This window comes from Microtus oregoni, unplaced genomic scaffold (assembly GCF_018167655.1).
Source record: "Microtus oregoni isolate MIOR12 unplaced genomic scaffold, Mior012 000050F_ref0000143, whole genome shotgun sequence".
Classification (NCBI taxonomy): Eukaryota; Metazoa; Chordata; class Mammalia; order Rodentia; family Cricetidae; genus Microtus; species Microtus oregoni.
In genome coordinates, this window is record NW_024543256.1 from 7,632,710 (window position 1) to 7,656,176 (window position 23,467).

The 23,467-nt window shown below is 38.1% G+C and overlaps 1 pseudogene; it reads left to right on the forward strand.

Moving 5' to 3' along the window:
* Positions 1–3,937: 3,937 nt before the first annotated feature.
* On the forward strand, positions 3,938–19,838 carry LOC121437090 (annotated as a pseudogene).
* Positions 19,839–23,467: the final 3,629 nt, after the last annotated feature.

Consider the following 23,467-nt stretch of genomic DNA (forward strand, 5'->3'; position numbering starts at 1 on the left):
TTTTCCTCCTTATTTTGCTCCTTGATTCCTACTTCCCACTTCTCCTACTTATTCTCTCTGCCTGCCAGTCCATCCTATCCTCTCTCCCGCTATGGGGCATTCAGCTCTTTTTTAGACCAATCAGGTATTTTAGACAGGCATAGTAACACAGCTTTACAGAGTTAAAAAAAAATGTACCATAAAAGAATGCAATACATCCTTGCATCATTAAACAAATGTTTTAAAGCATAAACAAATGTAACACATCTTCAACTAATATTCCACAATGGCTATCCACTCCCACAATCTCTGTGCCACCCTCACCCTAGCACATCCCATAGGCAAGACAAACTGTAGGTTGAAGCTTATGTGCCTGGGTTGGTTTTCTAATTCCTCCACTGGAAGTCTTGCCTGATCACAGGAGTTGGCCAGTTCAGTCTATGTAGTATTCACTAATTTTAGGAGTCTTAGGTGAAGTCAACTTGTAAATTCCTGGGAGTTTTCCTTGCCCAAGTTTCTATATGACCCTAAAATGACTCCCTTTCCAATGGGATCTTTCTGTACTCTCCTCCCCCTCCTCACCCCCAGCTGATCCCTCATTTTCCCATCCCCACTCACCCCCAGTCCACCCATAAAATCTCTTCTAATTCCTCTTCCCAGAAAGATACAGGTGTCCCCCTCCACTTGAGACTTCCCTGTTTCTTAGCATTTCAGGGTCTGTGGATTGTAGCATTGTTATCTTTTATTTTACAGCTAATATTCACTTATAAGAGAATACATAACATATTTGTCTTTCTGGATCTGGGTCACTTCACTGAGGATGTTTTCTAGTTCCATCCATCTACCTGCAAATTTCATGTTATTTTATTAAACAGCCAAGGAATACTCCAATGTATAAATATACCACATTTTGTCTATCAGTTTCTTTGGTTGAGGGACATCTAGGTTGTTTCCAGTTTCTGGATATTACAAATAAAACTGCTATGTACATAGTTGAGCAAGTGTTCTTGTGGTAAGATATTAGTGTCCTTTGGGTACATGCCCCAGAGTGGTATAACTGGGTCTTGAGGTATATCAATTGCCAATTTTCTGAGAAATGATCATATTGATTTCCAAAAGGGGTGTACAAGTTCGTACTCTCTCCAGCAATGGAGCAGTGTTCCACTTGACTCTCATCCTTGTCAGCACGAGCTGTCATTTGTGGTTTTGAGCTTAGCCATTCTAATAGGTGTTGTCACTTGTGCTTTTGATCTTAGACATTCTGACAGGTATAAGGTACAGTCATCTTGATTTGCAATTCCCTGATGACTAAGGATGTTGAACATTTCTTTAAGTGTTTCTCAGCCATTCAAGATTCTTCTGTTGAGACTTCTCTGTTTAGATCTGTACTCCATTTTTAAATGGATTATTTGGGTTCTTTTTGAAGTCTAGTTTCTTGAGTTCTTTGTCTATTTGAAGATCATCCTTCTGTCCCATGTGTGGTTGGTGAAGATATTTTCTCATCCTATAGGCTGTCATTTCGTCTTGTTGACCATGTCCTTTGCTTTACAGAAGCTTCTCAGTTTCAGGAGGTCCCATTTATTACTCATCACTCTCAGTGTCTGTGCTGATGATGTTATAGTTAGAAAGTGGTCTCCTGTGCCCTAAGGCTACTTCCCACTTCCTCTTCAATGAGGGTCAATGTGGCTGGATTTATGTTGAAATCTTCTATCCACTTGGACTTGAATTTTGTACAGGGTGTACAGTTCAATGCAAACCCCATGCTGATTTTTGGGGGGATTTTGTTCGGTTTTTTTTGTTTGTTTGTTTGTTTGTTTTAGTTCTTTTTTTCAAGACAGGGTTTCTCTGTGTAGCAATAAATATCCTGGAACTCATTTTGTAAACTGGCCTCACACTCACAAAGATATACCTGTCTTTGCCTGCCTGGCCTCCATGTGATTTTTATTTCTATAGCTATGTAGTAAAGTCTGAGATCAGAGGTGTTGATACTTCCAGAAGTTCTTTTATTGTACAGGATTGTTTTAGCTATCCTGTGTTTTTTATTTTTCCACATGAAGTTGAGTATTATTCTTTCAATGTCTGTAAAGAATTGTGTTGGGATTCTAATGGTGATTGCACTGAATCTACAGATTATTTTTGGTAAAATGGCCATTTTCACTGTTAATCCTAACAATCCATGAGCATGAGAGACCTTTCCATCCTCTGATATTTTCTCCAATTTCTTTCTTCAAAAATTTTAAGTTCTTATAAAACACTTGTTTGGTTAGAGTTCTCCCCCCCCCCCCGCGCGCGCACACACACACACACACACACACACACACACACAAGATATTTAATGTTATTTTTAGCTAATGTGAAGGGTATTGTTTCCATGATTTCTTCCTCAGTCCATTTATTGTATGTATATAGTAGGGCTACTGTTTTGTTCTGTTAGTTAATCTTATATCTACCCACTTCACTAAAGTTGTTTATAAGCTGTAGTTCACTGGTAGAATTTTTGTGGTAGCTTATATATACTATCATATCATCTGTGAAGAATGCTACTTTAACTTATTTCTTTGTTATTTGTATACTTTTGATTTCCTTTGGCTGTCTGTTGTTCCAGCTAGAACTTTGAGTAGTCTATTGAAAATATATGGAGAGAGTGAACAGCCTTGTCTTGTTCCTGATTTTAGTGGAATTGCTTTGAGTTTCTCTCCATTTAATTTGATGTTGGCTATAGGCTTGCTGTATAATGCTTTATTATGTTTATGTATGTTCCTGTATCCCTGATCTGTCCAAGAACTTTAGCATGAAGAGGTATTGGATTTTGTCAAGTGCTCTTTCAGTGTTTATTGAGATGATCATATGGGTTTTTTCTTTCAGTTTCTATATATGGTAGGTTATATTGACAGATTTTCATATGTTGAACCATTTCTGCATTTCTGGGATGAGCATGTAATGTGCTTCCCCATCTTTTGATTCCTGTTCGCTTACCTAGATTTTCCATTTCCATAATTCCTTTGGTTTGTGTTTTCTTTATTGTTTCTGTTTCCATTTTTAGGTCTTGAACTGTTCTATTCATTTCCATCAACTAATTTTTCTTAATTTTCTTGACATTCTTTATGATATTTATTGATTTCCTCCAAATTTTTGATTATCTTTTCCTTGATTTCTTTATTGATTTATCTATTTCTCCTTTAAGGACTTCTATCATCATCATAAAGTTGATTTTAAGATGGTATCCGTGTACTTCAGCTGTGTTGGAATGTAGTGGTGACACATTGCTCTGCCTACTGTTATTTGGGTTCTTATACTTATTTTGGCATATGGATATGGAGTGATTTATTTCTATAGCTATGTAGGTGCCAATTTCTGGACTTGCTTTTGTTGAATGGGTATTTTATTTTTCAGTTTTTGTTTCCTCTCTGGTCTTCTGGACCCTACAGCCTGTGATTAAGTAGAGGGTCTCTACCCACATTGGAGGATATACTTTTGATGGCCTGGATGCCCTCTGGTCCAGCAGCAGGTTGCTGTCCAAGTTTGAGGCTGGATTTTTGGCTATGTATGTATGTGTCCTCTACTTAGGCCTGGGTTTCTCTGGGGATAAGATACTGGCCTGGATTCTACTGGGATAGAAGCTTTCTGCTTGGTTTTCAGCAAATAAGCCTGATTTCTAAGGTTTAAGATAATGGTCTGTTTTCTGAGAATCAGGATTCTTGTCTGACCTTTGATAGAGTGGAAGGCTTCTGCCAGAAGTATGGGACAGGATAGGATGATGAGAAGTAAAGGAGCAATTGGAGTTATACTGAAAAAGCAGGGACAAGCTGGGGGGGTCAGTATTAACCCCAAGATACTGTTTTGGCTTCTGGTATAAGAGGAGGCTTCTGTCAGAGGTGTGGGTATGGGCACGGAGACAAGAAGAGGACAAGAGGTTCGGGTTGTGTTCTGCAGACATGGGACAATGTGAGTGGTCTCCATGGGAGGTGTGGTCCAGGATATGGTGATGAGGAGAGGAAGAGCACTTGGAGTTGTGCAGTGCAAGTGTGGGCATGGTGAGAAGCAGTCTTACCTGGGATTCAGGATGCTGGCCTTGCCTCTGGTTGAAGAAGAGACTTCTGACAGAGGTATGAGCTGGGGTATGGTGGCAAGGAGAGGCGAGGCAATTGGGGTTATATTGGGCAGTCACACAAAGAGTGAGAGGAGTCTTAACTGGGGTTCAGGATGTTGGCCTGGTCTCTGGGGAGTCAGGAGCTTCCATCACAGGCTATAGTTTTCTTATTTGAACTTTCCTAAGCAAGTTGGGTTTCCCAAACAAGAAATAGCACTAGCATATAATAGCGTATAAGTCAGAATAGCCACTGTCCTAAAAGTAGGCTATATTATTCAAATTTTAAATACCTTTGTTTTAGGAAGAAAATGGACAGCTTACTCCATATCAGCCCCCAAAGGGATCTTTCATAGTTTTTGTTTGGGTGTGTGAACACATGCTTATGAATACACACATTTATTTTTAAAATATACTACTCCATGCTCACCATTAAATGGTACGTCTATACCACATGTCTCTCTCCTTAAAGCTCAGAGGCCATCATGAAAGAGGGGATGAAAATATTGTAAGAGCTGGAGGTCAGGAAAGGTTTAGGCACAAATGTATCTTGTGGAAATGATAGGACCCTGTAATCAAGAACTCACAGCACCCATGGTTGTCTATCGAAGACTCACAAGATCGAGTCAGTCAACATTCAAGCATGGATTAGTGAGAGGTCCATGAGCCCACACTCCTGGCTAAAGAGTTGTTGTCATTAATGGATTCTAGGAGAAGGAGAGTTAGTTTGCCTTAAAAATGTGGTTTCTCTTAGATCAAGATCATACTTCAGTAGGTGAACCCACACCCAGGAGATTATGGGCAATCATTCTTGTTGGATGAACACTGGACTGAGGGCATTGTTAGAAAACATTCAGAGACATGAATTTGGGAGGGTGAAGGGTAGATTTGGGAGGAGTTGGGCAGAGGAGTGGAAGAGTGAATATGAGAAAAGCACAAAATATGTAATTATGGAATTCTACATTTAAATCTATTGTACGTCAAACATTGATTGACTACACTGAGTGTGGTTATGATGTTTTACAAACACTTCACATATAGATAAATACTATAACGTATGTGTAATTTGTATCATAGCTGAAGGCAATAAGTTTTTCAAGTGAAAGGAGTGTCAAAAATCTGGATTGGGGCTTGCAGGCATGACACAATGTTAAGAGCACATGCTGCTCTCACAGGAAACTTGTATTTGATTTCTAGCATCCACGTGATGGCTCACACCCATCCATATAACTCTAGGTCTTGGAGATCCAATGCACTTTTCTTGCCTGTGCCAGCCTATCATACACATAGTGCACACAAATGCTTATAGGCAACACATTCATACACATAAAATAATAAAAAACGTAAAACATTTCATCTGAATAGGTATTGTGGATAATAAAATCTAAGTAAGAAAGGGACTCTTATCCCTTTATCTCTCTTATCCAGATTCAAAGATATTTGAAATAGTGAGGTATTTCCTCAAGCGAAAGTCTTTAAGCCCAAAATTGCACTTCATATGGAAACACTATTAGAAAAAATAATGGCGTTTTATTAATTATTACCTTTCAATATAGTGGATAGCATCTGAATATTAAGTGAGTAGTAGGCATTCTTCAAGTGATTCTAACCTAATTATTTGCTTCTTTCTACTATATAACAAAGCAAAGGAACACCAGAAGCTATGAGGTAGTTCTCACATAGCAACACAGTGCATGACATTCAATGACTGCTTAGTCATTGTCAGAGTGTATAAATAGAAGGTAAGATTAAGATTTAGTATACAGAAATGGCAGTTGCTAATAGTTACCCTATGATAGAAGACATGAACTGCTCGTATCTTCAGGCAAGCCAGCATGTCTGACCCTTTTAGTCAGGAAGAAGAGTATTTGGGCAGCTAATTTTTTTTGAGACAGGGTTTCTTTGTTGAGTAGTTAATTTAATCCCAGACATTGCTCACCAGAAAGAGGATTTGATATTCTGTCTGCAGACAAAAGAAAGTCCAAGTTGATTTCTGCCTGACTTGGGATGAGGTCAGGTGATTGTTTAAGGATAGCCAGATGTTTTCCAAGGAGAAGTCAAGGATGTCTGAATTTGTCTCTAATTTTAGGTTTCTAATGTTTTAATTATGTAAAACCACTGATTAAGAAAGACAACTGTCACAGCACTGAATAAAAAGTATGTAAACAGTTCAACTGCATATTATATTACAAAGGGTGTGCAGCAGGCAAAACTTTTCATTGAAGGTTCAGTGATCTCAAGAGAAGAAAACACTTGTTTCTCGTCCTACCCCAGGAACCATAGCAAACAACTCACTCACTGTAGGTAAGGAAACCTATAGCAAAATACAAACAGCCCCTGATGAATGGTCATAAACCATATCTTTGGGTACAACTGTAGTCAGTTGGATGCTGAGCCCTTCCAAACCACCATCTAAAAAAACAACAGAATCAATGAATCCATCCACAATTAGGGATCCAGAATCTCACCCTCTCTCATAATATTTACAAAAGAAATCTTTCTGAAAAAGTAACCATCCTTACTAACTGGTGATGCAGTACCCACTTTCCTAGTAATCTCAGTGGGCTCAGAAAAAAAGCATGTCAGTAGACTTCATCACAATATCTGCCAGAAAAGGGCACTTGACTAACCAGCAGCCACTTAGAATCATTTCAAAGTTGGGTCCCAAACAGCTGAACTCTGAACAGCTTCAACTAGGTTAGAAGTGGATATCCCAGATTCCTCTGACAAAGAGCAGTTTCCTTGTTTGTTGACATCAAATAATTATGTTGCTCACAGCCAACACAACTTGAGAATATTGAAAACCGCACCTAGATCTGAAAGCCCAATAAAAATCCCCAGTTCTATGCTATGAAGAAGATTATTGGCAAAGAGAATCCTTAAATTACCCTTATAGCATGTGTCTTCTCGGCAAAGCACCAAATGGCGCTTTCTTTACTAGCCAAACTAATGGGGAAAGAATACATCCACAGATGGCAACAAGACTTGTATTGAGCCAATCATTATAATCTCCTCTCCTACCAACGCTTTTACCATACATCAAGCAGCTATCAAAGTACCAGAAAGATACCCAGAAGGCATACAGCAGAAGGGAGGTGTGGTCTGGCAAGTCAAAATCTGGATGGTTATTCCTGAGTAATTAAAAGCTGGCTTAAACATCAGTCATACATAACCTTACATATAAAGCCAGTCCCTGGCTAATTTTATGCTGCTTGTTAATTCTCCCTCATAAATACTACAGTTATTGAGTATTCTGAGGCTATACTGAGATGATAAAATTTCTGATGAATTCAACATTAATATGTTACTTCTCTGTTTTTATTTTCAAAGAGGATTTCAGCAGATAACATTCCTTATAAGATGTTGGAAAAGAAGTAGCCTTGTTAGAATTAAGATTTAAAATCTCCTGAACAGACATTAAAATTCTCTTCTTTTTAGTATCTCTCCTGCTTTTGTTGAGACATTTCCTCTATTGCCATGTTTTTTTTAACACTGTAGTGGACAACTGGACTTAAATGACAGCATTTCAGGTTCTAACAGTCTACGTCAACTTTGATCAGGAGAAATTCCATCTATGTGACTAACCTTTTTCACAATTGCATAGTGCCTGACACAGACACATCTTAAATAAAGGTGAGAAGGGGAGCATCTCATAGTAGATTAAGAGCATGGATTATGTGTTAGATGGTACCCAGTTTTGGATGATAGTGTTACTGATTATTAATTGTATGATATTGGAAAAGGCAATTCACCTTTCTGTTTATCTGATAGTTTTTCCATCAAAATGAATGTTTGTGATATCTTCCATTTATGGTACCTATTATTGGAATGTAATTCCATTGTAAACTGGTTGTGTGGGTATATGGATGTGGAAGTGTGTAGAATTAGGTAGAATAATGATGCCTGGTAAATTTTTTCAAAACTCACTATGATAAATACGATGATCAAGGTAACTTAAAGAAGTAAGAGTTTATTTGGATTTATAGTTTGAGAGCAATAGTCTTTGGTGGCAGAGAAGGCATTTCAGCAGATGACCAGACAAGAAAGTTAACACATGTCCATTGAGACACAACAAGCAGACAACTCAAGGTGGAAGTTAGGCATGACTATAAACTGTCAAACCCAGCCCCCCTAAGACATACTTCCTCTAGCAAAACCCTACTTCCTGCCAAACAGTACCACCTCCCTGGACCAAGTTTTCAAATACATGGGAGACATTTCTTATTCAAAATACCACACTGTCTTCTGTCAAATTATATTTTGCTGTTTTAGCTTAAGAATGGGATCTTGCTAAATAACCCAGGCTGGCCTAAAATTTCTATGTACTACCAGGCTGTTCTAGATTTAATCATCATAATATTTAGGTGTATCTACTTAACACAAACACTTTTTAAGTAGCATTAAAATTGGACAAACACCTAGGCAATATCTATTTAAAATTTTAATTCTAATAAATGAATTGCTTATGTAAAAATTGAAAATTTTTTTAACATAAAAACAATGATAAAACTGTGCTTACCCCAGAAATTCCATGCCACAATCTCAAATTACTAATGAAGCTTCTTTAAACAACTGCATAATTCAATATCCTTCTGAAAGATACATGACACCACTTCTTATTTTACTGTATGTAGAGAAAATTTATGTATATTTACTCAAAATATGTCATAGAATTTAAATTCTTAAGATGTCATATTCTTTGCTTTCAGGTTACAAGAAGATTTATGGATGGGCTCCAGGAGCTACAACAAAGTAAGTAGTAATCATGGAAGAGAATTCTAAACTTATGTCTCGTCAATGGTGAGACCAAAGTATAATATAACTAGAGATAGGTGCCATACACCAGCAGGACTGAGAGAGTTGGGGTTTCATTAACATCACTGCCCTTTGGATCTAGAGTAGACACCTCAGCACCATTAGCACACACAACTTCAAAATCTGCCTCCATCAAACATTTGCTATGACCCCAATCATTCAGTGAAGAGAATAGAACCCATCCATGACCATGTTTTATGGGGTAAATAGTTACCAGACACCACAGATTCTACCTATATCTAGACCATCTAAATTATGTAATATGTGTTCCAACTTTCAGCTCTCTCTTTGTTTCTCAAATCTATAAATATCTTTTGGGATTTAAGAGTCACATTATATATTTAGTAGATTGTTTCTTATAATTTACTTAACACATATACATCCTAGAGAACAGTCAGGGCATCTGGTTCATATTAAGTCATTTAGTATTTTTTTTAAATAAAAACGTAAAATGTGTTTTAAAAGAAGGACTAGATCTCCCGCGACATCAAAGAAAGTCTGAAATACAGCTAAGTACAGGCTGTGACTGCACAGAGAAGACCAAGAAGTGAGTGATCACTCACATAGCAGGGCACCTCAATCTTTAGGCCCTCAGTAGCAGGGCAAGACCCCAGACCCCTCCCCCACCTGCATCAGCTACTCTAGCCAGCCAACAGACAAACTTGCTCCAACACCCTCATTTCATCAATCAGACCTTGTAAACTGTAAGTTGCACACTGCCCCCAAACCTTCCTATTCCCCACAGCCTCAGAGGAACTCTGAAACACAGACAGAGACTGCACAGAAAGAACCAAGAAGTGAGTGATGACTATACATTAGAGTACCCCCCTCTCTAGGCCCTCAGTACCAGGGCAAAACCCAAGGCCCCTCCCCCACCTGCCTCACCTTCTCTAGCCAGCCATCAGGCAAGCTTCCTGAAGGTAGACTACTGTTCCAAAACACCCACCCCATGGATGGGCCCTGTAAGATATGAGCCCAACTCCACCCCAAAACCCTCCAATATAGCCCTCCCCCCAGCGAACTCAGAGAAACTCTGAAGCACAGGCTGCAACGGCACAAAGAGGACCAAGAAAAGAACTCTGAAACACAGGCTGCTATTGCACAGAGCAGACCAAGAGAGTGGACCAAGAGAGCTGGACAAGAGAGTCCTCAGAGACTCCCCAAGACACAGACAGTGACAGGACAGAGCAGACCAAGAACAGTTCCCAAAGACACAGATAGAAACTTCAAGGATTGGACAAAGAGGCAAAGACACTGCCAGCACCAATTGTAGGAGGAGATGGGTAGGTGCCAATGTAAGAATTCATTTAAAAACCTAAAAAGCAATATGGTAATATCAGAACCCAGTGGTCGTACAACAGGAAGATTTGAACATCCTAACCCAGAAGAATCAAAAGAAAACAATTTTAAATGTAACTTTATGAGAATGTTGGAGACCATTAAAGAGGAAATGAAATTTTTCCTTAAAAAACTGGAGGAAAAGACAAACAAAAAGTTGGAAGAAATCGATAAATCTCTTTAAGAAACCCAAGAAAAAACAAATAGGTGATGCAAACAGTTCAAGACTTGAACAATGAAACAGATGAAATAAAAAAAACACAAACCAAGGAAATTCTGGATATGGAAAATCTGGGAAAATGAATGGGAACTACAGAGGCAAGCATAACCAACAGAATACAAGAGATAGACGAGAGAATCTCAGGTGTTGAAGATACTATAGAGGAAATAGACTCATCAGTCAAAGAAAATGTTAAAACCAACAAATTCTTCACACAAAATATCCAGGAAATCTGAGATACCATGTAAAGACCAAACCTAAGAATAATAGGGATTGAAGAAGGAAAGGAAATCCAGCTCAAAGGCACAGAAAATACATTCAACAAAATCATAAAAGAAAACTTCCCCAACAAAGAAGGATATCCGTATGAAGGTGTAAGAAGCTTACAGAACACCAAATAAACTGAACCAAAAAAACGTTCTCTCACCATATAACAATCAAAATACAAAACATACTTGGTAACAAAGCAAACCTCAACAGATACAAAAAAAAATGGAATAATCCCCTGTATCTTGTAGGATCACCATGGTTTAAAGATAGAATTTAACAACAACACTAGTGGAAGAAAGTCTACAAACTCATGGAAATTGAACAGTGCTCAACTGAATCACCCCTGGGTCAAGGAAGAAATAGAGAAAGAAATTAAAGACTTCCTAGAATTGAATGAAAATGAAGGCACAATGTACCCAAACCTATGGAAAACTATGAGAGCAGTGCTAAGAGGAAAATTGATAACACTAAGTGCCTACATGAAGAAAGTGGAGAAATCTTACACCTATGACTTAAGAGCATACCTGAAAGCTCTAGAACAAAAAGAAGCAGACTCACCCAGGAGACATATACTACGGAAAATAATCAAATTAAGGGCTGAAATCAATAAAATATAAACAAAAAAAAAACAATACAAAGAAACAATGAAACTAAGAACTGGTTCTTTTAAAAATCACTAAGATAGGCAAAACCTTATCCAAACTATTCAGAAGGTAGATAGAGAACATCTAAATTAACAAAATTAGAAATGAAAAGGGGAACATAAAAACAGACAAGGAGGAAATTCAGAGAGTCATTAGGTCATACTACAAAAACAATTTTCTGGATAGGCACCACATAACAAAATTAAATCACAACCAGGTGAACAATTTAAATAGACCTATAACCTGCAATGAAATAGAAATAGTCATCAAAAGACACTCAACCAAAAAAAGCCCAGAGTCAGATGGTTTCCGTGCAGAATTCTACCAGAACTTCAAAGAAGATCTAATAACCATACACCTCAAACTGTTCCACATAATAGAAACACAGGGGACATTGCCAAACTCTTTTTATGAAGCTACAGTTACTCTGATAATAAAACCACACAAAGACACAAGCAAGAAAGAGAATTACAAACCAATTTTCCCTCCTGAACAAAGATACAAGATCAATTCAAAAAAAAAATCAGTACACGTCCTACATACAAATGATAAAGAAACTGAGAAAGAAATCCAAAAATATCACCCTTTACATTAGCTGCCAATAGTATAAAATATCTTAGGATAACACTAACAAAAGAAGTGAAAGACCTGTTTGACAAGAACTTTAAGTGGTTGAAGAAGGAAATTAAAGAAGATATCAGAAAGTGGAAAGATCTCCCATGCCCTTGGATAGGTAGGATCAACATAACAAAAATGGCAATCTTACCAAAAGCAATCTATAGATTTGATGATATCCCCATCAAAATCACTGCACAATTATTCACAAACCTCAAAAGAACAATAATCAACTTCATATGGAAAAAGAAAAAAAAAACCAGGACAGCTAAAATAATCCTGTACACCAAAGGAACTTTCAGAGTTATCACCATCTCTGACATCAAGGTCTATTATGGAACTACAGTAATGAAAACAGCCTGGTATTAGCATAAAGGCAAACAGATTGACCAATGGAAACAAATAGAAAACCCAGATATTAATACACACACTATGAAAACCTGATTTTTGGCAAAGAAGTTAAATGATACAATGGAAAAAAGAAAGCATCTTCAACAAACGGTGCTAAAATAATTTGATATCAACATGTAGCAGAATGAAGATAGATCCATATCTATCCTCATGCATAAAACTCAAGTCCAAATGGATTAAAGACTTCAATATAAATCCAACTACACTGAACCTGATAGAATAGAAAATGGGAAGTAGCCTTCAATGCATGGGCACAGGAGGCCACTTCTTAAATATAACCCCAGGAGCACAGACACTGAGAGCTACAATAAAGAAATTGGACCTCCTGAAACTGAGAAGCTTCTGTAAAGCAAAGGACACAGTCAATAAGACAAAACAGCAGCCTACTGAATGGGAAAAGGTCACCAATCACACATCAGACAGAGGACTGATCTCCAAAATATATAAAGAACTCAAGAAATTAGATATCAAATTACCAAATAATCCAATTAAAATAGGGTACATATCTAAACAGAGAATTCTCAACAGAAGAATCTCAAATGGCTGAAAGACACTTAAGAGAATCTTCAACATCCTTAGCCATTTGGAAAATGCAAATCAAAAGACTCTGCAATACCGTATTACACCAGTAAGATTGTCTAAGACCAAAAACACCAATGATAGCTTATGCTGAAGAGGATGTATAGTAAGGGGAATACTCCTCCATTGCTGGTGTAAATATAAACTTGTACAACCACTTTGGAAATCAGTATGGCATTTTCTCAGAAAATTTGGAAACAACCTACCTCAGGACACAGCAATACCACTCTTGGGCATATACCAAAGAATGTTCAATCATACAAGGGCATTTGTTCAACTATGTTCATAATAACCAGAACCTAGAAACAACCTAGATGCCCCTCAATCCAAAAATGAATAAAGAAAATATGCTACAATGTGCTACAATGGGGTACTACTCAGTGGTAAAAAACCAATGACATCTTAAAATTTGCATGTAAATGGGTGGCACTAGAAAAAGCCATCATAAGTGAGGTAACACAGACACAGAAAGATGAGCATGGTATGTACTCACTCATAAGTGGATACTAGCTACAAAGCAAAGGATGATGACCATACAGTCCATGACCCCAGATAAGCTAAGTAGCAAGGATAATTCTAAGAGAAACACAGATAGATCCCCCTGGGAAGGAGAAATTGACAAAATCTCCTGACAAAATTGGGAGCATAGAGGTGGGGGGAGAAGGGAAGGAGGATGTGAGACGAAAGGGGGGAAGAGAACTTGAGGGAATGAGATAGTTGAGATAGGGGAAGAACAGAGATAGAGGGCAAGGAAAGAGATATTTTGATTGAGGGAGCCATTATGGGGCCAACAAAAAACCTGGCACTAGACAAATTCCCAGGAATCCAGAAGGATGACCCCAGCTAAGACCCTAAGCAGTGCTAGAGAGGGTGTCTGAACTGGTCTTGCCCTGTAATCAGATTGATTACTATCATAAATGGCACCATAGAAGCTTTAAACAACAACTGATAGAGACAGGTGCATAGAGCCACAGCAGAGTACTGGTCTGAGCTGGCTGCCAAAGTCCAGTTCAAGAATGGGAGGAGTGAGATATGAGCAAAGAGGTCAAGATCATGATGGGGATACCCATTGAAACAGCCTACCTAAGCTAATGGGAGCTCACCAACTCTGTCTAGACAGGGAAGGAACCAGCCAGCATAGGATCAAAGTAGGCCCTCTGAATGTGGGTGATAGTTGTTTGGCTGGGGCAGACTATGGGGCCACTGGCAGTGGTACCAGGATTTATCCCTACTGCTTGTACTGGCTTTTTGGAACCAATTCTCTTTGGAGGGATACCTTACTCAGCCTAAAAACAGTAGGGATGGCCTTGGTCCTTCCTCAATACAATGTGCCTTACCCTCTTTGAGGGACATGGAATGAGGTTGGGTGGAAGGTGGAGGCAATGGGAGGAGGGGAGGGAGTGAGAACTGTGATTGGTGTGTAAAATGAAAAAAAAGATAGTTTTTTAAAAAAACTAAATTAAAAAATAAATAAAAGAAAGACTAAAATAAAGCATGAGCAAAATTTTAAAAATTATACTGGAGTAAAAGAGGCTGTTAAATGGGAATATAAAACTCTGAATCTGACCAGGTGGTGGTGGTGCATGCCGTTAATTCCAGCATTCAGGAGGCAGATGCAGGTGGATTTCTGTGAGTTCAAGGTCAGACTGATCTACAGGCTCTAAAGCTATATAGAAACCCTGTTTTGTAAAACAAACAAACAATTTCATAGAAATTAGTTAATTTAAGATATAAGAGCTAGCTAGGAATATGCTTGAGTTATTGGCCAAACAGTGCTGTAGTTAATACAGTTTCTGTGTCTGGGTAGCCAGGAAACATAAGAGAAGTCTCCATTTATTGGTGTTGTAATGTGGAGTGGTGGGCTGCATCCTGCCACCCAGCTAGTTTAACCAGCAAAATAACCACATGGAAATTATATTAATTTAAACATTGCCTGGCCCATTAACTCTAGCCTCTTATTGTCTAACTCTCACATATTAGTTTAACCCATCTCCATTAATGTGTATTGCCACTTGACTGTGGCTTACTGGCATGAGTCTAAACAGCATCTGTCTCGGAGAGGAGAGCCATGGCATCTGCCACACTGCCTTCTTCCTCCCCGCATCCAGTTCTGTCTTCCCCATCTATCTAAGTTCTGCCCTATCAAAATGCCTAGGCAGTTTCTTTATTTGACCAATGAAAGCAACACATAGAAAGAAGATCCTCCTACACCATACAGGACTTCAGGGTAGGAACTCGAGAAGAATCTTGAAGTACAAACCAAGAGGGACACTACTTGCCAGTTCAATCACAGGCCCAGACTTAGCTTGCTTTCATGGTGAGCCTAGGATCACCTAAGGATGATACTGCCCACAGCAGGTTGGCTCTCTGTGCATCTATTAATAAACAACATAATCTCCCACAGACATGGCCACAGGCCAATCTGTTCTAGATAACTTTTAAATTGAGATTCTCCTGTCAAACTACTATAATCAGTGTCAAGTTCATAATAATTAATACTAAAGCATCACCCTTTGCTTTTTTTAATAATTCAATTTTTAAACATGAGTAAAGTTACATTTTAAATGAAAAAAGGTAGTTGATAATAAGAACAGCATAGTAAGAATAAATGACAGGGAAAAAGAGTCTTAAGGGTAGGTGTAAGGGCAATATGACACATGATAGATACAAGTATAAAGGGAAATACTAAAAGCAGAAGGGCACAGTAGGGATGGAGTAGGGAGTAGAGAGATGAGGAGGTGCAGAGAGCCAACCAAATATGAATATTATTAAAATGTGATGAGGAAACTTGTTATTCTGTGATGAATTTGGTAAGTGTTAGGCAGAAAAGAAAGGAGAGGGAAATGCTAAGATCCAAGTCCATTTCAATCTGCTGTTTTCTTCCTGCACCAGAGACTCTTTCTATATAGAGATGAGGAACAAAGTGGTTGTGAGGCCATAGGTTCCTCGGTGTGGAGAGATGGTGCCTAATTATTCAGGCTTCTTTTTATGCTGAAACTGTTGCCACATCACATACTGCACTGTAATATTCTAGGTTAATTTGACGATTTTCATTTTCATACACATTAATCGTAATTACACTTTAACTTTTAAGCTTTTTCTGAGGACTACAGGTGGAAAGCATTATCATTAACTGTTTACCAAGTAAACACACATTTAGAACAGGTTTATTAATGCAAAATGAAAGAAAACAGACATCTGCTAGAAAAAAAATATGTTTTGAGAAAATCTGACAGGATTAAGTCTCTTTTTCTTCCAGCTGTACCTGTAAATTCCTAATCTCCACCCAAACACTGAGACACTGCCCACTTGTTCCAATAAGGCATATAGCATACAGGTTGAGAACAAAGAGGAAAGTTGTATCCTCAAGCTGGTTCGAACCACCCCACCACCAGGCTCTTTGACTTTGTGGCCATTTTCACTTGAGAATGTTGTTTAACTTTCCTGAGTTTCAACCTCCCTTTCATTATCTATAAAATGGAAACAATGAAAAGACCAAGAAAAACTGTGAGAAACTGTTAGAAAAATTAAGCAAAGTGAGTAACAACACATAAAGTACTTAATGCATTACCAGGAACATGGTAAATAATCTGTAACTGTGAATAATCAATTATTTTTCAAAGACTATATTAAGATCATGTGAGGGAGGATTTCCCCTCTTATAAGGCAGGTAAGTAGAAGAACATACAAGTTCCAAGCTTCCCATATTGTTCCTATATTTATTGGCAACTATTCATCTAGCTTCGCCATCAAAAGAAAAAAAAAGGGTACAGCAGTTAAGCTCCAAAACACAAAATGTTTCTTGCCAACAGTCCACCCAGTAAGGGAACAGTTTTTTCACACCATAATATTTTTATTGATTATTTGGGAGCCTCTCAGAATGCACTCTGATCACACTCACTTCCCAGCCCTCCCAGATCCACCCCACACCCTAGAGCTTTCTGCTCTAAAACAAAACAAAAAAAAAGGAACAATGCATCAAGTCCAGTTTGTGTTGCCCATTTGCTTACTGGAGCCCGGTCAAACTTTCAGGGGCCAGCACATTATGAAGACTGAGTCCTTCTGACTGTACCCACTTTAAAAGGTGATGGCAGGCAACAGCAACAGCTTTACACAGAAAGAAAGATAAATCCATTGGGGGAAAAAAACAGGTCTTTAGTTAAGTTGAATAACAACAAAGCAACAACACTGATTATTTTCATAACATATATTCTCAAAACAAGCTGCTAATTACATTTTTACAACTTTATGAAATGAAACTGAAACTGTTAGATTTTGTTGATTTTGCATGGGTTGGGCAGACAGTGAGGCAATCCCTGTAGAACAGGGAAGGCCTGTTCTTTCCTGGGTGTTTCTGAGAAGAACAACACATCAATAAAGTGACTTCAAAATTTAAGACAACTATATCTGCTGGTGCTGGAGGTGACAGTGGTGGAGAAGACAATAATAGCTACACTAATGGATAACCCAACTCAGACGTACTTTCAGCCATTATAAATAGGAAAATGAGGACAAGCCAAAAATCTCATAAAAGCATAGTGTTAGGTTCATAACAGTGCAGCCAGGAGTCATTCCTCACCACCTCACAAGCCAACCACTACATGTGAGTAGTCCTGGCCCACCCTGTTCTGTACTTCTTTAGTGCTTTTCCTTCAGTATGCTTGAGAAAGTGCCCCATGAAGGAGAGAAGGTAGAGATTTTCTTTGTCTTTCTAGGAGAAATCATTCCTTCAGGCAGAAACATCTCAGCTCATGTTCCTCATCATCTAGACTTTCTTGAACAAGGAAATTTTCCTCCAGTAGTTGATCTCTAATGCTTCCAATACCTTGATCAAGATTCACTATGATAACCTGATGGACCCTTTCAAGATGAGCAGTGGTAAAGATCTAGAAATTGACAATATCCCCAGGCATCAGGAACACAAGTTGAGTTTGGTAGACATTGGCATTGGCATGACCAAGGCTGACCTCATACCTAACTTGGGAGCCATTGCCAAGCCTGGCGCAAAAATGTTTGTGGAGAATCTCCAGCCTAGTGCAGACATGTCCAGGATTGGGGCTGGATTCGTGTCTGCCTATCTGGTGGTACAGAAAGTGGTTGTGATTACAAAATAAAAACATGAGCTGTATTCATGGAGTTTTCTGCTAGTGGATCCTTCCCTACTTATGCAGACCACAGCGAACCTATTGGCCAAGATACAAAAATTATTCTTCACCTCAAAAAATACCAGTCAGAACACCTATATGATATGAAAGTCAAAGGAGTGATGGATAAGCACTCACAGGTCATAAGCTATCCCATCATTCTCTATTTGGAAAAGAAAGGAGACCAGTACTGATGAGGCAGATGAAGAGAAAGGTGAGAAAGAGGAGAAAAAGATAAGAATTAAGAGAAGCCTAATATTGAAAATATGGGGGTGAATGAGGAAAGTGGAAAGAAAAAATAAAAGAAAAAGAAAACCAAGAGTATTAAGGAGTAATACCTTGAGAAAGAACTGGATAAAATCAAGCATATTTGGACCAGAAACCCTGATGATTTCATTCAGAATGAATATGATGAATTCTATAAGAGCCTCACCAATAAGTGGGAAGCCTACTTGGAAGTCAAATACTTCTCTGTAAAAGATTTGTCGGAATTCAAAACATTGATCTTCATCCTGTAGCAGGCTCCCTTTAGCCTCTTTGAGAACAGGGGAAAAAACATCAAACTCTTGCATTCATCTTGTGTTCATCATGGGCAGCTGTGATGAGCTGATACCTGAATACATCAACTATATCTGTGGCTTGATTGACTACAGTACCTACCCCTGAGAATCTCCTGAGAAAAGCAAAATCTTGAAAGTTATCTACAAAAAAAAAAAAAACATTTTGAAGAAATACCTTTAGTTTGTTTCTTACGTGGCAAAAGACAAAGAGAACTAGAATCGGAAGCTTGGAATCCAAGAAGATTCCACTAACCTGTGATGCCTCCCTGAGCTGCTGTGCCATCACACTTCTCAGTCTGGAGATGAGATGACTTCCATGTCAGAGTATGTGTCTCACACTGAGGAGACACCGAATCCATCCACTACATCACTGGTCAGAGCAAAACGCAGGTGACAAACAGCCTTTGTGGAGCATGTGCAGAAGTGGAGCTTTGAGGTGGTGTATATGACTGAGCCTATTAATTAGGACTAAGTACAGAAGCTTAAAGAATTGAATGGGAACAAATTGTCTCAGTGACTAAGGAGAGCCTGGAGCTACCAGAGAATGAGGAGGAGAAGAAAATAAATGGAAGAGAGCAAGGCAAAGTTTGAGAATCTCAGGAAGCTCATGAAGGAGATCTTGGGTAAGAAGGTTGAGAAAGTGACAATCTCCAGCAGTCATGTCTACAGCCTATTGTATTGTGAGAAGCACCAATGGCTGCTCATATAACATGGAATGGATCATGAAGGTGCAGGAATTTTGAAACAACTCTACAATAGGCCACATGCTGTTCCTAGACACTAACCCCAACCACCCCTGCAGCAGAACACCAAGGAGGACAAAAATGACAAAGCCTTCTAGAACCTAGAGGTGCTGCTGTTTGCAAATGCTCTTTCTTCTCTTCCTTCTCCCTTGAGGATCTCAGGGCCCATTGTCATGGTATCTATTACATGATCAAACTAGGTCTAGGCACTGAGGAAGGTGAGGTGCCAGCGGAGGAACCCAGCGCTGCTGTTCCTGATAAGATTCTTTCACTTGAGGGTAACTAGGATGCACATCACATGGAAGAAGTATATAGAGATCTTTCTGGAAGCTGGAGCCCTCTGTATGGTTTTCCCATGGCTTCCCCAGAAGCCTTGACTGACCCTGACCTGCTTGGCTATTGGTTTTCTTCTATCCTGTCCTCGGTGTCTTAATGAGGGAAATCCCCCACCCTCACCAAATAGCAGGTTTAAGTGTTAGTATTATGGGTGGTTGCATTGTTTTGAAATTAAAATTATCAAAAATGAAGGAGATGTAGATTTTTAAGTACAGTAAGTATTATTTAAAGGTAGATTCTAATACAATGTAACATCATAGGCCCTTCTTCATTCACATGTCTTCATCTGTTTCAAGCCTCTGAAGCCCAAGGTATGAGTGCTGAACTTTTCAGCGTTAACTTCATTTTAAAAAATAAACTTCAGCTAACAGAGAATTTCCAGGCACCAGATAACTAAGAAGAATTGCACACTTGGAAAGCATTGTAGTGAATAAGCATGAGTCTGCAATAAGGCAAATGTGTGGAAAATACTACCACTACATCTAAATATATACAGTCTGGTAAAGTTCAATTAGAGCACCAACAAGGCACAATGAGGAAAGAATCCTCTCTTCAATAAATACTCCTCAGAACACTGAATTCCACGTGTCAAGACTGGAAATGGATGCAAACCTTACAGCAAAGTGAACTAGAAATGAATAAAATATGCAAATATAAAATAGAAGAACATAGAATGCTTAGAAGAAAACAAGGGAAGATAACAAGATCCTTGACACTGGTCCTGACCATAGCCACATGTACAGGCAGCAAAACAAAAAGAAAGAAATGGGACTGCATCAAACAAAGATTCTGCATAACAAATGAGAAATTAATCAAAATGACACAATCTATGGATCAGAAAATTGCTTACAAACCCTGTAAATTACAAGATTTTTAGTTTCAAAGTATATGGGGAATTCATACAACTCAAGAGTAGAAAAGTAGCCCAATTCAAGAGCCAGCCAGATACCTAAATAGCTATTTTTTCAAAGAAGACAAAGAAATAGGAACAAAGGGTTCAATATTACTAATCATGAAGGAAATGCAAGTCAAGATCACAATGAGATATTACCTAACTTCAGTAAGCATGACTATTATTAAAAAGACAAAAGATAACAAATACTGACAGAAAAGGAAATCATTATACACTTCTGATAGGAATGTAAATCAGTTCAGACATTATGGAAAACAATATCAATGCCCTGAAAAACTTAAAAATTGATTTATTATATAACCCAGCAATCATACTGTTGAATATATGTGCATGTATAAAATAAAATGAATATATGTATATAATGAAAACAGTCTATCAAAAACACATCTGTAGCCTTAAGAAATTCAAACAACCAAACTTTCCAACAATTAATGAATGCTAAAAAGTATGGAATATAGAAACAGATTATCTAGGCTTAAAAAGAGAGAGAAACCCTAGTATTCATCCCCAAATGAATGAACCTAAAAAACCTCATTCTAAGTAACATACAAGACACAGAAAATCATCCTGTGTATAGGTACCACATTTTCTTTATGAATTCATCAGTTGATTGGCACATAAACTGACCAGGTTTGGGCTACTGTGAAGAGTATGGTAAATAACACTAACAACAAGTATTTCTGTAGCATACTGACTTAGCTTCCCTTGACTATATACTCAGAAGTGAAAATGTTGAATCATAAAATTATTCATTTCTTAACTTCTTTATTTTTATTGAAAATAGATTCTTCTCTAATACAATACATCTCCCTTTACTCCTCCCAGCCCCCTCTGATCCTCTCTCCTGTGTCAGGCTTTCTCAGATCACAATTATTCAAATTATGACATGGAGACTTATTATTAGTTACGAATCTTATACTTGTCCCACTAGCTCTTATAAGTCAATGTAATCAGGTTCTCTCTATCTTCTATGTTTTGCCTTGGTGCTTTTTTACCTTTCCTTCATTCTGTATGCCCTACGTTCCTAATTCTTCCGTGTCTGGCTGGCAGCTGCCCGGCTAGCTGACCCCAGGCATTTCCCCCTCTTTCTCCTTCACTCTTTCCTTTTTTGAGCCTAAATTCCTCCTACTATTTATACTCTCTGCCCACCAGCCCTGTTTATCCCTCTATTTATCTATTGGCCACTCAGCTTTTTATAAGACCAATCAGGTACCTTAGGCAGGCAAGGCAAAACAGCAACACATCTTTACCTAATTGAATAAATGCAGCATAAACAAAAGTAACACATCTTTATATAGTTAAACAATTATTCTGAAATACTCACAAGTGTAACAATCTTTTCTTAGTTAAACAAATATTCTATTCCAAAACACTCTCTCCATCCACTTACCCTCCACTTCCCTTCAGAAAAGAGCAGGCCTCCAAGAGACAACAGCCATACACAGCAAAACAAGATACAAAACACGGCAAAATCTCTCATATTGTGGCTGGATTCTATATTCAGGTTTCCAAGGAAAATCTCTCATATTGACTCTGGAAATCATATTTAGGTTTTCAAGGAAAGTCCATGCTTATTTCAAAGTGATAAGATTAATTTACATCTATGCCAGAAGCATATAATAGTTCTTCACCACTGCTACAGCCTCACTAGTATTTGTGATCATGGGATGGCCAATTGTCATGGATGTGATATGTGATAGAGAGAATTTATGCATTGGGTAGGAAAAATTAATTTCCAAGATCTCTTTCCAATCTCTGCATTTATAATTGATACATTCTTGCTATCTGATTCTGTTCAAGTTTTAAAATCTATCCCAAATCTCATTTTCTGCACAACCTCTTGCCTAGTTATTGAACTTGTTTGTTTTCCACAGTTAAAACTTGTTTATGGCTTTATTACTAAGCCCAAGGTGTCAACACAGCTGTTCCCAGACACATAGGAGGCAAGCATGTACATCGGTATTTGCACATGAGCTGTGTGAACAAACACACACACACACACACACACACACACAGAGAGAGAGAGAGAGTTTCTTTCAGAAAAGTATTAAAGGAAGCCTCTCCTAACTTTTATGTCATTGTTGGATTTTATCCTAAGCCCAATACAATCCTCACCCTTTGGGATACAGGAAGTCATGAAACTCAAAGAATGTTTAAGTTTACCCATATCAAACATTGATTTTCATTTACTTGACTTGACTTCTTATTCTAGGAATCAGAGAACAAAATAAACTCTCTGCCTTGTGAATCTTGCATGTATGTGAAGTACAACTGCATACGGAATATATTCTCACTTGTCTTAGGGTTTCTCAAATCTCCTCATTGATGCAAAATTTTAACAGTAGCATTTATTGACCAGTGAGGTGGCTTATGCAGGTAAAGATACATAGCACACAAGTCTGCAACCTTGTGACCTGAATTTAATCCCTGGAATCAGTATACACAATGAGGAAGACAACAGTTTGTAAAAATGTTCTCTGACCTCCACACAAGCTCGCTCTCTCTCTCTCTCTCTCTCTCTCTCTCTCTCTCACACACACACACACACACACACACACTCATACCTAACGATAATAATACATTTTAAATGCAACATTATGTAACACACAATGTGTGTTGTATACTTTGCAATCTCACTCAATCCTGAACAACCATAAGAAGTAGATTTTTTCTTCTCATCTTTACTTTTGGAACACACAAAAAAAGGATAGTAAAACTAATTTACAAGGAGCAGTAATTTAGAAGATCATACTAAATTGAGCATTTAAGATATATATCATGTTATGGGATATATTCAGACAATTTAAAAGTTA